Raw genomic sequence first — 19,057 nt, forward strand, 5'->3', positions numbered from 1 at the left:
TTAGCGCCGGAATGCTTTGGAGCTAAGGGCTGCTGGGAGGTGTAGTTTATTTAGTGCGTTTACTTACCTGTAATGCGGTGCGTTGGGACACCGGCGCTATCAATAGTGACTGGCTGGCAGAACTGACTGACTCGCTGAATCAATGTAAAAGGTGAGAGTGCTGTGCAGTGTCAGTGGCACTGCACACCCACTGCACAGCAATGTCACCTTTTACATTGATTCAGCGTCCAGACATTACCCTCCGCGATATCACCCATTCTATCCATTACATTAGCCATCTCGGGGCTTCCAGGCCGGCAGCCCAGGTGCTGTGTTGCAGAGTCAGGGCCTCTGGGGATCTGGGCATGGCTGTGGCGGGGAGGCACGTGTGTGACATCACAAGCAGAGGAGGCTCCAGGGCTCAGAGAGTATGCGGTGCAGGGAGGGCTATGAAAGCCTTCCGCTGCGCTGCTTTCATATACATCTATGCCGGTGGCCGCAGCAGCTTTTGATCCACCTGGGCCGCGGCTAGGGAGTGGGAATTGTTGATGCCGGAGGGGGCAGGCGGACTGGCAGCAGGACATAGGATGCTGCAGTAAAAGGTTTTGTTTTTTTCCCTATCTACAGTGCAGAGACTTGCTGCAGATGTAGTGGCATACCCTCCAACCAGTGGCGTCATTAGGGGGGTGCGGGGGGTGCGGCCCGCACCCATGTGTCACCCTTCAATGGGGTGACACCAAAAAGAGCTGTACACCCGCCTGGCCTGACTATTTTCACCGCCACAGCGCCGCCGGGTCTGTACTGCCGCAATCTATAGATGCCGGGTGCAGTACGTCACTCCCGGTGATGTCATCACGCACGCCGGCACCGCAGGGCAGGCCATTCTGGGAGGGTAGATGTATCCTGGGAGGGAGAATGGGAGTCGAGTGCATGGTGCCCACATGGGGTGCGCCCGGCTCCCGTCTATGTAGCTAGCAGGGTACCCGTCTCTCATCCCTGCCTGCCACCGCCGGAGCACCGCTGGGCGCGCACAGAAGATGCGCCTGGATCTCGTCCCTGCCGCTGAAGGAGCACCGCCGGGCGCTTGGTTCCTGTACCTGCCTCCGCTGGAGCTGGTAGGCTTTAAAATTAAATGATAGTCTCCAGTAAGTTTCTCTCCAACCCAATGCCCCCAGTCTGTCCCTCTCCCACTCTGCACCCTCTCCCACCCAGTGTCCCAATCCCCAGTATGTCCCCCTCCCACTCTGCATCCTCTCCCACCCAGTGTCCCAATCCCTAGTCTGTCCCCCTCCCACTCTGCATCCTCTCCCACCCAGTGTCCCAGTCCCCAGTATGTCCCTCTCCCACTCAGCATCCTCTCCCACCCAGTGTCCCAATCCCTAGTCTGTCCCCCTCCCACTCTGCATCCTCTCCCACTCAGTGTCCCAGTCCCCAGTATGTCCCTCTCCCACTCTGCGTCCTCTCCCACCCAGCGTCCCAATCCCCAGTATGTCCTCCTCCCACTCTGCGTCCTCTCCCACCCAGTGTCCCAATCCCTAGTCTGTCCCCCTCCCACTCTGCATCCTCTCCCACCCAGTGTCCCAGTCCCCAGTATGTCCCTCTCCCACTCTGCATCCTCTCCCACCCAGCGTCCCAATCCCCAGTATGTCCCCCTCCCACTCTGCATCCTCTCCCACCCAGCGTCCCAATCCCTAGTATGTCCTCCTCCTACTCTGCGTCCTCTCCCACCCAGCGTCCAAATCCCCAGTATGTCCCCCTCCCACTCTGCATCCTCACCCACCCAGCGTCCAAATCCCCAGTATGTCCCCCTCCCACTCTGCGTCCTCTCCCACCCAGCGTCCCAATCCCCAGTATGTCCCCCTCCCACTCTGCGTCCTCTCCCACCCAGCGTCCCAATCCCCAGTATGTCCCCCTCCCACTCTGCGTCCTCTCCCACCCAGCGTCCCAATCCCCAGTATGTCCCCCTCCCACTATGCGTCCTCTCCCACCCAGTGTCCCAATCCCCAGTATGTCCCCCTCCCACTCTGCGTCCTCTCCCACCCAGCGTCTCAATCCCCAGTATGTCCCCCTCCCACTCTGCGTCCTCTCCCACCCAGCGTCTCAATCCCCAGTATGTCCCCCTCCCACTCTGCGTCCTCTCCCACCCAGCGTCCCAATCCCCAGTATGTCCCCCTCCCACTCTGCGTCCTCTCCCACCCAGCATCTCAATCCCCAGTATGTCCCCTTCCCACTCTGCGTCCTCTCCCACCCAGCGTCTCAATCCCCAGTATGTCCCCCTCCCACTCTGCGTCCTCTCCCACCCAGCGTCTCAATCCCCAGTATGTCCCCCTCCCACTCTGCGTCCTCTCCCACCCAGCGTCCCAATCCCCAGTATGTCCCCCTCCCACTCTGCGTCCTCTCCCACCCAGCGTCCCAATCCCCAGTATGTCCCCCTCCCACTCTGCATCCTCTCCCACCCAGCATCCCAGTCCCCAGTATGTCCCCCTCCCACTCTGCATCCTCTCCCACCCAGCGTCCCAATCCCCAGTATGTCCCCCTCCCACTCTGCATCCTCTCCCATCCAGCGTCCCAATCCCCAGTATGTCCCCCTCCCACTCTGCGTCCTCTCCAGCCCAGCGTCCCAATCCCCAGTATGTCCCCCTCCCACTTTGCGTCCTCTCCCACCCAGCGTCCCAATCCCCAGTATGTTCCCCTCCCACTCTGTGTCCTCTCCCACCCAGCGTCCCAATCCCCAGTATGTCCCCCTCCCACTCTGCGTCCTCTCCCACCCAGCGTCCCAATCCCCAGTATGTCCCTTTCCCACTCTGCGTCCTCTCCCACCCAGCATCTCCCCCTTCCTCTGTCCCTCTATCCGTTATGTCCTTCTCCCACCCTGCATCCCCCTCTCACCTTCCTCCACCATGTGTCCTCCCTCTCACCCAGTGCCTCTTAAGGACACCCCCTTTCTGATTGGCCACACCCCTTTTTCGGCATCTGCCACAGTACCCCATTCGAGTGGACACTACCCCTTTCAATTTTCCATACCCCCACTTCAAAATTCCCTCTTCAATCACTGTGTGTGTGTGTGTGTGTGTGTATGTGTATATATATATGTATGTATATATATGTATGTATGTGTATATATATATATACATACATACATACATACATACGCACACACACACACAGACACACACACACACACACACACACACACACACACACACGAGGAGGTCCATGGGGGGTGACACCATGAGTTACCACACCGGGTGACACCAACCCTAGTGACGCCTCTGCCTCCAACTGTACCTTTTTGGCAGGTACAGTACCTTTTTATGGTCTGTACCAATTTTTGGCTCTCTAAACTTCCATTGAAAGTATAGGAAAAAGGGCATAGCCACGCCACTGTACCCGTGGTCACACCCCCTTTTCGAATTTGTAGTGATTTTTATGTGTAACTTGTTGGAGGGTATGTTGCTGCAGATGCAGTGGGCCTATTTTGGGGTGTGGACCTGGAGCTGTAACTCCATCAGCCCCATTGTTAATCCTGCTCTGGGAACACACAGCAGCCAAAGGGCAGAGCCTCCCATTGGATGTAACCTGTGTGGGAGGGCGTTTCTCGCCCAATCAGCTGTGGACTGTGTGTGATAGACCTGCTGCTAACCCAATGAGAGCTCCTAGCCACACCCAGCATTATCCACACAGTCACAGAGTGACAGATCTGGGCTATTATATAGGAGATTATTTATAAAAAAATATAAATCCCATGTACATAGAATTTTCACATAATGCATAAAGTAGCAGAATAACAATTACAGATACCTGTAGGGAAAGTGTACAGTATGTGTGCCTATTTCAAGGTAGAAGTATTCTAACCACACATATTAAAAAGAAAATATTATTGATTAAAAATGTATTTTAATGTTGCGCTCCTAAATCTATATCAATTATAACATCTATCTATTTATGTTTTTGAATGGTAATAATCCAGATTACCTGGTAGGAGCTGCAAGGTTAATTGATTGATTAGCAATTAATTATATATATTTACTTTTAATCATTATATCCATTCATTTTGTGCCTGATCTAAAATATAGAGGAAAAAAATCTCTGTACAGGTTGCGTATCCCATATCCAAAATGCTTGGGACCAGGAGTATTTTGGATATCGTATCTTTCCGTATTTTGGAATAATTGCATCCCATAATGAGATATCATGGTGATGGGACCCAAGTCTAAGCACAGAATGCATTTATGATTCATACACACCTTATACACACAGCCTGAAGGTCATTTAATACAATATTTGGTACTATTTTGTGTATTAAACAAAGTATGTGTACATTGAGCCATCAGAAAACAAAGGTTTCGCTATCTCACTCTCACTCCAAAAATTCTGTAATTCAGAATATTCCGTATTTTGGAATATTTGGATATGGGATACTCAACCTGTATTTGTTATTTGCCAACCATGTTAATATGTGTTTGCTGTGTTAGCTCAATATGTCTAGTCTATACCTGTAAGTAGAAAGTTGAAATACAACTCAAACTCCTTTTACTATAGGACATACTACTCCTTGCATACAGAGCTACCTGGATATAAATGTGAGATTTCACCATGCCTTGTTTGTTTGGTGGTTTATTCTGTATTAAATTAGGTTGTTTGTTAGCTTCTAGGGAATCAGTAGTTCTAAATAGTCCCTTGTCTGGAGACGGTGCATCTAGCTTTTCTGAATTGTAACTAATGTGAGAGTGACGTGTTATGCAGTTTATTGTTCAGTGTTCATAATTAACCCTAATGAAGCATGTGACCAAGCTGAACAATTACTTTATTAACTTATTATATATGAATATTTACTATGTTCTCGGTACAGTTAGAAAACTTACTGTATGCAATGTGATGTTGCTTGCCACAATTGTGTGCGAACTGTATATCTTCTTATAATTACCAGTGTCAAAGTCAGAAAAATATCTCTATGCACACTACCATATTTGCACCTCACACAGGTCCGTGCTGCGCATGCGTACGCTCTCCCGTACGTGCGCATACTCACAGTCGCGGGCACCCGCAGGCGCATGGTATGCGTATTTACGGTAGAGTTTATGCGATCGTAGCGTGCGACTCAATCATTACATATTTTCACTAGAGATGAGCGGGTTCGGTTTCTCTGAAACCGAACCCGCACGAACTTCATGTTTTTTTTACGGGTCCGAGCAGACTCGGATCCTCCCGCCTTGCTCGGTTAACCCGAGCGCGCCCGAACATCATCATGACGCTGTCGGATTCTCGCGAGACTCGGATTCTATATAAGGAGCCGCGCGTCGCCGCCATTTTCACACGTGCATTGAGATTGATAGGGAGAGGACGTGGCTGGCGTCCTCTCCATTAGAAATTAGATTAGAAGAGAGAGAGAGATTGTGCAGAGTCAGACAGAGTTTACCACAGTGACCAGTGCAGTTGTTGTTAGTTAACTTTTATTTATTTTAATATAATATATCCGTTCTCTGCTATATCCGTTCTCTGCCTGAAAAAAAACGATACACAGCAGCAGCCAGTCACACAGTGTGACTCAGTCTGTGTGCACTCAGCTCAGCCCAGTGTGCTGCACATCAATGTATAAAAGGCAAAGCTTATAATAATTGTGGGGGAGACTGGGGAGCACTGCAGGTTGTTATAGCAGGAGCCCCCAGGAGTACATAATATTATATTAATTTAAAATTAAACAGTGCACACTTTTGCTGCAGGAGTGCCACTGCCAGTGTGACTAGTGGTGACCAGTGCCTGACCACCAGTATAGTAGTATATTGTTGTATGTATTGTATACTATCTCTTTATCAACCAGTCTATATTAGCAGCAGACACAGTACAGTGCGGTAGTTCACGGCTGTGGCTACCTCTGTGTCGGCAGTCGGAACTCGGCAGGCAGTCCGTCCATCCATAATTGTATTACAATATATACCACCTAACCGTGGTATTTTTTTTTTTTTCTTTATACCGTCGTCATAGTGTCATACTAGTTGTTACGAGTATACTACTATCTCTTTATCAACCAGTGTACAGTGCGGTAGTTCACGGCTGTGGCTACCTCTGTGTCGGCAGTCGGCAGGCAGTCCGTCCATCCATAATTGTATTATTATTATAATATATACCACCTAACCGTGGTTTTTTTTTCATTCTTTATACCGTCGTCATAGTGTCATACTAGTTGTTACGAGTATACTACTATCTCTTTATCAACCAGTGTACAGTGCGGTAGTTCACGGCTGTGGCTACCTCTGTGTCGGCAGTCGGCAGGCAGTCCGTCCATCCATAATTGTATTATTATTATAATATATACCACCTAACTGTGGTATTTTTTTTTCTTTCTTTATACCGTCGTCATAGTGTCATACTAGTTGTTACGAGTATACTACTATCTCTTTATCAACCAGTGTACAGTGCGGTAGTTCACGGCTGTGGCTACCTCTGTGTCGGCAGTCGGCAGGCAGTCCGTCCATCCATAATTGTATTATTATTATAATATATACCACCTAACTGTGGTATTTTTTTTTCTTTCTTTATACCGTCGTCATAGTGTCATACTAGTTGTTACGAGTATACTACTATCTCTTTATCAACCAGTGTACAGTGCGGTAGTTCACGGCTGTGGCTACCTCTGTGTCGGCAGTCGGCAGGCAGTCCGTCCATCCATAATTGTATTATTATTATAATATATACCACCTAACCGTGGTTTTTTTTTCATTCTTTATACCGTCGTCATAGTGTCATACTAGTTGTTACGAGTATACTACTATCTCTTTATCAACCAGTGTACAGTGCGGTAGTTCACGGCTGTGGCTACCTCTGTGTCGGCAGTCGGCAGGCAGTCCGTCCATCCATAATTGTATTATTATTATAATATATACCACCTAACTGTGGTATTTTTTTTTCTTTCTTTATACCGTCGTCATAGTGTCATACTAGTTGTTACGAGTATACTACTATCTCTTTATCAACCAGTGTACAGTGCGGTAGTTCACGGCTGTGGCTACCTCTGTGTCGGCAGTCGGCAGGCAGTCCGTCCATCCATAATTGTATTATTATTATAATATATACCACCTAACCGTGGTTTTTTTTTCATTCTTTATACCGTCGTCATAGTGTCATACTAGTTGTTACGAGTATACTACTATCTCTTTATCAACCAGTGTACAGTGCGGTAGTTCACGGCTGTGGCTACCTCTGTGTCGGCAGTCGGCAGGCAGTCCGTCCATCCATAATTGTATTATTATTATAATATATACCACCTAACCGTGGTTTTTTTTTCATTCTTTATACCGTCGTCATAGTGTCATACTAGTTGTTACGAGTATACTACTATCTCTTTATCAACCAGTGTACAGTGCGGTAGTTCACGGCTGTGGCTACCTCTGTGTCGGCAGTCGGCAGGCAGTCCGTCCATCCATAATTGTATTATTATTATAATATATACCACCTAACTGTGGTATTTTTTTTTCTTTCTTTATACCGTCGTCATAGTGTCATACTAGTTGTTACGAGTATACTACTATCTCTTTATCAACCAGTGTACAGTGCGGTAGTTCACGGCTGTGGCTACCTCTGTGTCGGCAGTCGGCAGGCAGTCCGTCCATCCATAATTGTATTATTATTATAATATATACCACCTAACTGTGGTATTTTTTTTTCTTTCTTTATACCATCGTCATAGTGTCATACTAGTTGTTACGAGTATACTACTATCTCTTTATCAACCAGTGTACAGTGCGGTAGTTCACGGCTGTGGCTACCTCTGTGTCGGCAGTCGGCAGGCAGTCCGTCCATCCATAATTGTATTATTATTATAATATATACCACCTAACCGTGGTATTTTTTTTTCTTTCTTTATACCGTCGTCATAGTGTCATACTAGTTGTTACGAGTATACTACTATCTCTTTATCAACCAGTGTACAGTGCGGTAGTTCACGGCTGTGGCTACCTCTGTGTCGGCAGTCGGCAGGCAGTCCGTCCATCCATAATTGTATTATTATTATAATATATACCACCTAACCGTGGTTTTTTTATACCACCTAACCGTGGCAGTCCGTCCATAATTGTATACTAGTATCCAATCCATCCATCTCCATTGTTTACCTGAGGTGCCTTTTAGTTCTGCCTATAAAATATGGAGAACAAAAAAGTTGAGGTTCCAAAATTAGGGAAAGATCAAGATCCACTTCCACCTCGTGCTGAAGCTGCTGCCACTAGTCATGGCCGAGACGATGAAATGCCAGCAACGTCGTCTGCCAAGGCCGATGCCCAATGTCATAGTACAGAGCATGTCAAATCCAAAACACCAAATATCAGAAAAAAAAGGACTCCAAAACCTAAAATAAAATTGTCGGAGGAGAAGCGTAAACTTGCCAATATGCCATTTACCACACGGAGTGGCAAGGAACGGCTGAGGCCCTGGCCTATGTTCATGGCTAGTGGTTCAGCTTCACATGAGGATGGAAGCACTCAGCCTCTCGCTAGAAAACTGAAAAGACTCAAGCTGGCAAAAGCACCGCAAAGAACTGTGCGTTCTTTGAAATCCCAAATCCACAAGGAGAGTCCAATTGTGTCGTTTGCGATGCCTGACCTTCCCAACACTGGACGTGAAGAGCATGCGCCTTCCACTATTTGCATGCCCCCTGCAAGTGCTGGAAGGAGCACCCGCAGTCCAGTTCCTGATAGTCAGATTGAAGATGTCAGTGTTGAAGTACACCAGGATGAGGAGGATATGGGTGTTGCTGGCGCTGGGGAGGAAATTGACCAGGAGGATTCTGATGGTGAGGTGGTTTGTTTAAGTCAGGCACCCGGGGAGACACCTGTTGTCCGTGGGAGGAATATGGCCGTTGACATGCCAGGTGAAAATACCAAAAAAGTCAGCTCTTCGGTGTGGAGGTATTTCACCAGAAATGCGGACAACAGGTGTCAAGCCGTGTGTTCCCTTTGTCAAGCTGTAATAAGTAGGGGTAAGGACGTTAACCACCTCGGAACATCCTCCCTTATACGTCACCTGCAGCGCATTCATAATAAGTCAGTGACAAGTTCAAAAACTTTGGGTGACAGCGGAAGCAGTCCACTGACCAGTAAATCCCTTCCTCTTGTAACCAAGCTCACGCAAACCACCCCACCAACTCCCTCAGTGTCAATTTCCTCCTTCCCCAGGAATGCCAATAGTCCTGCAGGCCATGTCACTGGCAAGTCTGACGAGTCCTCTCCTGCCTGGGATTCCTCCGATGCATCCTTGCGTGTAACGCCTACTGCTGCTGGCGCTGCTGTTGTTGCCGCTGGGAGTCGATGGTCATCCCAGAGGGGAAGTCGTAAGCCCACTTGTACTACTTCCAGTAAGCAATTGACTGTTCAACAGTCCTTTGCGAGGAAGATGAAATATCACAGCAGTCATCCTACTGCAAAGCGGATAACTGAGTCCTTGACAACTATGTTGGTGTTAGACGTGCGTCCGGTATCCGCCGTTAGTTCACAGGGAACTAGACAATTTATTGAGGCAGTGTGCCCCCGTTACCAAATACCATCTAGGTTCCACTTCTCTAGGCAGGCGATACCGAGAATGTACACGGACGTCAGAAAAAGACTCACCAGTGTCCTAAAAAATGCAGTTGTACCCAATGTCCACTTAACCACGGACATGTGGACAAGTGGAGCAGGGCAGGGTCAGGACTATATGACTGTGACAGCCCACTGGGTAGATGTATGGACTCCCGCCGCAAGAACAGCAGCGGCGGCACCAGTAGCAGCATCTCGCAAACGCCAACTCTTTCCTAGGCAGGCTACGCTTTGTATCACCGCTTTCCAGAATACGCACACAGCTGAAAACCTCTTACGGCAACTGAGGAAGATCATCGCGGAATGGCTTACCCCAATTGGACTCTCCTGTGGATTTGTGGCATCGGACAACGCCAGCAATATTGTGTGTGCATTAAATATGGGCAAATTCCAGCACGTCCCATGTTTTGCACATACCTTGAATTTGGTGGTGCAGAATTTTTTAAAAAACGACAGGGGCGTGCAAGAGATGCTGTCGGTGGCCAGAAAAATTGCGGGACACTTTCGGCGTACAGGCACCACGTACAGAAGACTGGAGCACCACCAAAAACTACTGAACCTGCCCTGCCATCATCTGAAGCAAGAAGTGGTAACGAGGTGGAATTCAACCCTCTATATGCTTCAGAGGTTGGAGGAGCAGCAAAAGGCCATTCAAGCCTATACAATTGAGCACGATATAGGAGATGGAATGCACCTGTCTCAAGTGCAGTGGAGAATGATTTCAACGTTGTGCAAGGTTCTGATGCCCTTTGAACTTGCCACACGTGAAGTCAGTTCAGACACTGCCAGCCTGAGTCAGGTCATTCCCCTCATCAGGCTTTTGCAGAAGAAGCTGGAGGCATTGAAGAAGGAGCTAACACGGAGCGATTCCGCTAGGCATGTGGGACTTGTGGATGCAGCCCTTAATTCGCTTAACAAGGATTCACGGGTGGTCAATCTGTTGAAATCAGAGCACTACATTTTGGCCACCGTGCTCGATCCTAGATTTAAAGCCTACCTTGGATCTCTCTTTCCGGCAGACACAGGTCTGCTGGGGTTGAAAGACCTGCTGGTGACAAAATTGTCAAGTCAAGCGGAACGCGACCTGTCAACATCTCCTCCTTCACATTCTCCCGCAACTGGGGGTGCGAGGAAAAGGCTCAGAATTCCGAGCCCACCCGCTGGCGGTGATGCAGGGCAGTCTGGAGCGACTGCTGATGCTGACATCTGGTCCGGACTGAAGGACCTGACAACGATTACGGACATGTCGTCTACTGTCACTGCATATGATTCTCTCAACATTGATAGAATGGTGGAGGATTATATGAGTGACCGCATCCAAGTAGGCACGTCACACAGTCCGTACTTATACTGGCAGGAAAAAGAGGCAATTTGGAGGCCCTTGCACAAACTGGCTTTATTCTACCTAAGTTGCCCTCCCACAAGTGTGTACTCCGAAAGAGTGTTTAGTGCCGCCGCTCACCTTGTCAGCAATCGGCGTACGAGGTTACATCCAGAAAATGTGGAGAAGATGATGTTCATTAAAATGAATTATAATCAATTCCTCCGCGGAGACATTGACCAGCAGCAATTGCCTCCACAAAGTACACAGGGAGCTGAGATGGTGGATTCCAGTGGGGACGAATTGATAATCTGTGAGGAGGGGGATGTACACGGTGATATATCGGAGGGTGAAGATGAGGTGGACATCTTGCCTCTGTAGAGCCAGTTTGTGCAAGGAGAGATTAATTGCTTCTTTTTTGGGGGGGGTCCAAACCAACCCGTCATATCAGTCACAGTCGTGTGGCAGACCCTGTCACTGAAATGATGGGTTGGTTAAAGTGTGCATGTCCTGTTTTGTTTATACAACATAAGGGTGGGTGGGAGGGCCCAAGGATAATTCCATCTTGCACCTCTTTTTTCTTTTCTTTTTCTTTGCATCATGTGCTGATTGGGGAGGGTTTTTTGGAAGGGACATCCTGCGTGACACTGCAGTGCCACTCCTAGATGGGCCCGGTGTTTGTGTCGGCCACTAGGGTCGCTTATCTTTCTCACACAATCAGCTACCTCATTGCGCCTCTTTTTTTCTTTGCGTCATGTGCTGTTTGGGGAGGGTTTTTTGGAAGGGACATCCTGCGTGACACTGCAGTGCCACTCCTAGATGTGCCCGGTGTTTGTGTCGGCCACTAGGGTCGCTAATCTTACTCACACAGTCAGCTACCTCATTGCGCCTCTTTTTTTCTTTGCGTCATGTGCTGTTTGGGGAGGGTTTTTTGGAAGGGCCATCCTGCGTGACACTGCAGTGCCACTCCTAGATGGGCCCGGTGTTTGTGTCGGCCACTAGGGTCGCTAATCTTACTCACACAGCTACCTCATTGCGCCTCTTTTTTTCTTTGCGTCATGTGCTGTTTGGGGAGGGTTTTTTGGAAGGGACATCCTGCGTGACACTGCAGTGCCACTCCTAGATGGGCCCGGTGTTTGTGTCGGCCACTAGGGTCGCTTATCTTTCTCACACAGCTATCTCATTGCGCCTCTTTTTTTCTTTGCGTCATGTGCTGTTTGGGGAGGGTTTTTTGGAAGGGACATCCTGCGTGACACTGCAGTGCCACTCCTAGATGGGCCCGGTGTTTGTGTCGGCCACTAGGGTCGCTTATCTTTCTCACACAGTCAGCTACCTCATTGCGCCTCTTTTTTTCTTTGCGTCATGTGCTGTTTGGGGAGGGTTTTTTGGAAGGGACATCCTGCGTGACACTGCAATGCCACTCCTAGATGGGCCCGGTGTTTGTGTCGGCCACTAGGGTCGCTTATCTTACTCACACAGCGACCTCGGTGCAAATTTTAGGACTAAAAATAATATTGTGAGGTGTGATGTGTTCAGAGTAGGCTGAAAATGAGTGTAAATTATGTTTTTTGAGGTTAATAATACTTTGGGATCAAAATTACCCCCAAATTCTATGATTTAAGCTGTTTTTTAGGGTTTTTTGAAAAAAAACACCCGAATCCAAAACACACCCGAATCCGACAAAAAAAATTCGGTGAGGTTTTGCCAAAACGCGTTCGAACCCAAAACACGGCCGCGGAACCGAACCCAAAACCAAAACACAAAACCCGAAAAATTTCAGGCGCTCATCTCTAATTTTCACTATATAATGTATTTTGTAGATCATGGTCCCTTTGATAGATTCTGCAAGTTTGGTTAATATAGAATGTTCATGAACAGAGAAATCCCTCTTTGTTTGATACGAAGGGTCAGACAGGAGTAATACAGTGGTGTTTAGTATCCATCGGAAGAATATTTAATTAGAAATATTCCGGTGTTGGTTTGAAGCAGATCAATCGCTCGTGCGAATAGTTATGGACATAAGAAGTTTATGAACATTTACTTTATTTGCACTTTATTACCCATGCGGCGGGAAACCCAGTTTCCCTCCCACCTGAGCTGTTGGAAATAGTCACAGCCCACCTGTATGAATCAACCTATGACCTTTTGTTATAATGCGAAGCCGAATTCCTGTGTCCAATGAACAATAAGATTGTAGGGACCATTGAATTGCATTGTGTGTGGGGCATAAATAGGCAGGCCGACCATATCCAGTTCACTCTCTTCAACGGTTCTCATTGCTGATAATCGGGAGCTGGATATCGAGGCGCATGCGATCGTTTCCCCTTGTGCGTAAGTGTTTCTCCGCAACTATATTGATCTTCTTGTTATTGTGGGCCAATCTCTCTCAATTTCTCTCTCTCTCTCTCTCTCTCCTTCTCTTTCTCACTCATTTTCCCTTAAATTGTATTGTATTGTATTTCCTGTGTAGTTATATGGTTAGGTAGTCTATGTTATATTGTAGTGTATGACTTGTATTGTGTTTAACTCTTTTGCAAGTATAGCATTCATAATATATATTTTAGGCGTTGGACCCTGAGCACGGTATCTGTGTGTTTCTTATAGTATTAAGTATTCTCAGAGCGTCGGTGACGCTCAAACAGCTTTTAAGGTAATAAGGTTATACTGTGTTGCATTTACTCTCTAACATTACACTAAGGTTTTACTGCACAATACACTGTTTATGGTTTAGATACGAAGGTTTAATATAGTGAGCGGCAGCTCCGCTGGTGATCTCCTCGTGGTCCCGAGCGTTCGCTACGCTATAGCGAATCATTACTTTAGTTAGCCAATAACGTGCCTGCCTGTGATCTCTTGGCCGTGAGTGAACGTGACGCTTGAGCGTCTCGATCACGGCAAAGCGATTGTTACGCAACTAGCGTACCCTTACGGTACTTCATACGTAGATAGCGTACAGTGTTCTTAGACCTCATAAAGGGTATTATATACGATAAATATTTAGCTTTATCAATTGGCGGCTCGCCCTGTCCTTCACATATCTGCACTAGGTAATTTCAGCAGACATTATCCAGCAGCAAAGGGCGGGAGATCATATTCCTCGTAGTGCTGTTTGGATAAGCGTCTGCTTCTCTTAGTAAAGGGTGCTGAAGGAATCCGGGAACCGGAGGTAAGAACAAAACAATAGTGTCTTTTTAAAACTGTTTATTTTTCTGTCTTGCGTACACACGCACGCACACATATATATCTGCATTTCCTTTTCATTGGTGTATTTTCGTATGTCACTCTCCTGTTTGCCAGTTCTATAGTTGATAAACGTATAAATTGTGTTACGGTGGATCTTTGCTTTGCGTACACGTGTCTCTAACAAAAGACAGAGACTTGCGTACGCAATCCAAGGGCCGACGCACGCAGCGTATATTACGCAATGGAGCGTACGGGTACGCCCACGTAACTCAAATCACAAGTTTTTTTTTCTCTCCTCTCAACGCGATAAGTAGCGCCACGCGGTAAATAACGCCAGGCGATAAATCGCGCAAAAAAAAAAATTTTTTTAAATTCCAAATTTAAATTAATAGATCCTTCTCCTAATTTGTAACACATCTGGTCTAAAGAGAAATTTCTGCGCAGAAATAGAAATAGAAACAAAAGTGTATATGCGGTGAGTGAGTGTTTGTTTTTACAATTTTTAAGGTTGAACCACAAGAAAAGTCGAGTACTCGTGAGGTACATGCGTGTAAGTGACGTACATGGTGGCTAGGGAGGCATCCCTGGTTAAATATACAATTTGAGCATTAGAGTGTAGCAGACCAGGAGGTCATACTGTAACAGACCAGGAGGTCATAGCAGACCAACAGGTTCAGGTACAGCAGACAAGGAAGTCCGCTATACAGTCCACAGGCACAACACCAAGAAAGGGTTGGTGCAACACCCATATAGGCCATATAAGCTCTGGCTGAAGGAATTCGCAGCCGAAATTTTCGATTCCACTGGTCGCTCAGTACATAAGATTAGTTGCTTGTGTACTAAACGATTGTACAGCACGTAATTGTGTGCATTAGTAAACCTGACCAGTACTATTTGTGTACGAAGGTCATAAACGCTATTTGTACATTCTAACGTGATTTGTGTAACTTTTTTTATTTTAAGGGAAGTTCGCTGCTCACTCAGGAACTATCCAGCAACCAATAGTTACTGGAAAGAGTAAGTGTTCTTCGGAGCACCCTCACAGGTTCCAGTAAATAGAGGTTCAGGTCGCAGGGGCCCTAGGTCGAGTACGCCAGCACCATATCGGTGTGATCAGGTCGTATTGGTCGGCGTGGGCGAGTGAGTGGGGTACTCGGTAAACCGCCACCGTCAGCCTATTTTGGACATTTGGTTTGCGTAAGGGTTGGTTAAATAAAGCAACACCTTCGAACTATGGGGGCCACTTGTTCAGGTAGGGGGCGATCAACCTCGGTTCGGGTTGATTCAGTGAACCGACCAATTGGGTCGGCAAGGTATGTAATGTGTGAGAAATACGGAAGTCACACAGAAGCTTTATGTGATGAATGGGAGAGAATGACAGTACATGACGGGGAGAAATTCCCAAGAGTAGGTAGCTTCAGCACAGAAGTGTTAACGAATTTAAGGAGAAGGATATGTCTCATTAAATCAACAAAGAGACGAATCAAACATTACGATTATTTGCAGTTGTGGCAGCAGGAAGGTGACATACAGAGAGGATTGGCTCAGGCGGCGGGATCTGGCTCAATCAGAAAACTGATAGCCACGGCCCCACCGCCACCATACATATCAGGAGAGAAATTGGTTGCGGAGAATGACGCACTAAGGTGTAACACACAAACACTTAGCAACTGTATAAATGTTAAAGATAATGTTAACCAATTAACCAACGCAAGTATTAACCCGTGCAAGTTGTACCCTGTTTTGAACTTTCCTCAGGAGTGTGATCAAGAAGACGAATCGGCAACAATTTCAGCGCTCTCTCTAGCAGCCACCATAGCAGAGACCACAGTAGGCACAGCTCCACCCACGAGATTAGTAACAAAGGCCCCTAGCGGAGGGATAGGTGAGGTCGTGTCTACAGGTAAGTACGGCACCATACACTATGCTGAAGCCATTTCACCACAGGCTGTAGAACCCACACAGAGTGATGTTGTTAGAGTTAATCCTGTTAGGGTAATAGCTGTTCCAAATGGGAAAACTGACACATCAGGGGTCACCCCTGTGAGGAACATTGCCATGTATAGCCCATTTTCCAGAATGGAATTAAGGACCATAGTGTCTGAATTCCCTGACCCTAGAAAAGATTTAGTTGCCAGTCAAAAATACATCAGAGACTTAGGTAACACTGTAGAGCCCAACAATAAAGACTGGCAGATATTGCTGAGAGCATGTTTACCCTCCAATGTTGACGCAACTCAATTTTTAGCTGATTGCGGATTAGATCAGGATGTACCTCTTACAGATGTGTACAACAAAGACAATGTAAAAAGAATAAACTTACAGTTAAAAGAGTATTTCCCAGCGGTAGTCAGATGGAACAAGATATTCTCCATTAAACAGAAGGAGTCAGAGACAGCTGCAGAGTATTTTCACAGAGCATTATCAGAAATGGCAAAATACACAGGCATAGAGGACATTAAAACAAACATAAACCATCGAGAAGTAGCAGTATCGGTACTGATGGATGGTTTAAAAGAGTCATTGAAGACTAGGGTACAGACCACACAACCATGTTGGCGAGGTCTGTCTGTGGCTACTTTGAGAGAGGCTGCTATTGATCACGATAGGAACATCACCAGACACAGGGAACAACAAAGTGATAAGTTAATGGCCGTAAGTATACAGGCCCTGACCACAAGGCAGCCTTTGTTTGTATCACCAAACCCTGTGGGTAAGTCAAGTGTGGTTACTTGTTATTCTTGTCATAAACAGGGACACATGGCACGAGATTGTAGAGTAAAGAATGTACGAAACTCATACCAACCCCCTAGACAACGACACGACACACGACATTGGGAGCAAGGTCCGCAGAAACAGAGTTATGAGCCACATGCAGGGGAAACAAAAAGATACCCCCCAAACAGAGATTGGCAAACCTCTGGTAGTTCCCAGCTAACTCCCTCACAAGTAGTTGCTGCCAGCGGGATTCAGGGAGGTCACCATACCCAATAGGGGTGTGGCCATACCTGTAATCTGCAGCCAGTAAAATTGATTGCAAGTCTTGGAAGTGAACCAGAAATTGCAATCAATGTAGCTGGTAAATCATTAAGCTTTCTTGTAGACACAGGGGCGGCCAAATCAGTGATAAATTCTACAGTGGGCATGAGGACCACTGGTAGGACAATTCCAGCCGTGGGAGTAACAGGAGTAGTCCAGCATTACCCTGTTAGCAAACCAGCAGAGATTACAATAGGGCCTTTACATACCAAGCATTCCTTTTTGCTGGCTGCATCGGCACCGACCAATCTCCTGGGAAGAGACTTACTGTGTAAAATGGGGTGCGTCATTTATTGTACTCCTGAAGGTGTATTCTTGGACATACCTGAGAATCACGCTCAGGAAGTACGAGACATGTTAGACTCCCCGTCAAAATTAATGTCACATACCACTATGACAAATAGGACTCCCTCCCAAGTAGAAGAAATTACATCTCAGATACCAGAGTCACTTTGGACTAAAGATGGACAGGACACTGGATTAATGGCAAACGTAGCTCCGGTAGTTGTACAAGTAAAAGATGGTAGGATAGCTCCAAAAATCCCACAGTACCCTCTGAAGCCAGAGGTGGAGTTAGGAGTTTACCCAGTAATAGAGCGCTTGCTACAACAGGGCATTCTGGTAAGAACGTCCAGCACTGCTAATAGTCCCATCTTCCCTGTGAAAAAGAGTGGGGGGAGGGGTTACCGGCTAGTGCAGGATCTAAGGGGGATTAACAAAATAGTTGAGAGTCAGTTCCCCGTAGTGCCAAATCCAGCTGTCATCCTAATGCAAATCCCTCCCACTGCAAAATTTTTCACTGTTATTGACCTCTGCTCCGCTTTCTTTTCGGTACCTCTGCACCCTGACAGTCAATATTTGTTTGCATTTACATACAGAGGAGTCCAATACACATGGACTCGATTACCACAAGGATTCATAGATAGCCCAAGTATATTTTCTCAGGCTTTGCATGATTGTTTACAGTCTTTCCAACCAGTGAGTGGATCAGTATTAATACAGTACGTGGATGATCTACTACTGTGTTCTGATTCATTGGAGGCATCCCTGAAGGATACGAAACAGCTCCTGTTTCATCTTTCAGACACAGGACACAAGGTTTCCAAAGACAAGTTGCAATTATGCCAAACTAAGGTAAAATATTTGGGACACTGTTTAACACAAGGACTGAGACACCTGACCGCTGATAGAATTCAAGCAATTAGAGACATGACTCTGCCACAAACCCAGCAACAGATCAGAACATTTTTAGGAATGTGTGGGTATTGCCGTAATTGGATCCCAGGGTTTTCCATTTTAGCGTTACCTTTGCAGGAAATGGTCTCCTCAAACAAACCTGATCGGATTTCGCATACAGACGAGTCTGAGGCAGCATTTGAGAGACTTAAACAGTGCCTAACGCAGGCACCAGCATTAGGTATGCCGGACTATGGGAAACCCTTTGAACTATACGGAACAGAAAGTGCTGGTTGCGCGGCAGGCGTACTAACCCAAAAGCACGGTGATGCCAGCAGGCCAGTAGCATATTACAGCGCTCAGCTAGACACGGTAGCGCGATCCCTCCCCACATGCTTGCGAAGCGTTGCTGCGATAGCATTGCTAGTAACGAAAAGCGAAGACGTCGTGCTAGGTCACAACCTCACAATTCATACACCGCATGCAGTGTCAGCCTTGTTAAATTCTGCCCAAACCAGGCACGTCTCATCAGCGCGGTTTACAAGATGGGAATTGGCACTAATGGCCCCCGTAAACATCACCATAAGGAGATGCAGTGCATTAAATCCTGCAACATATCTCCCAAGTGTGTCTGGACAGACCCAAAGGGTGGAGGATGAGAGTACTGGGGAAGGAGGATTTAATACAAAGGAAGACACTCATGATTGTATAGAATATTTGACCCAAAATTTTACCGCAAGGCCTGACATCAGTGACAACCCACTGGAAGATGCAGAACTTACGTTCTACA

Source organism: Pseudophryne corroboree, chromosome 2 (assembly GCF_028390025.1).
Source record: "Pseudophryne corroboree isolate aPseCor3 chromosome 2, aPseCor3.hap2, whole genome shotgun sequence".
NCBI lineage: Eukaryota > Metazoa > Chordata > Amphibia > Anura > Myobatrachidae > Pseudophryne > Pseudophryne corroboree.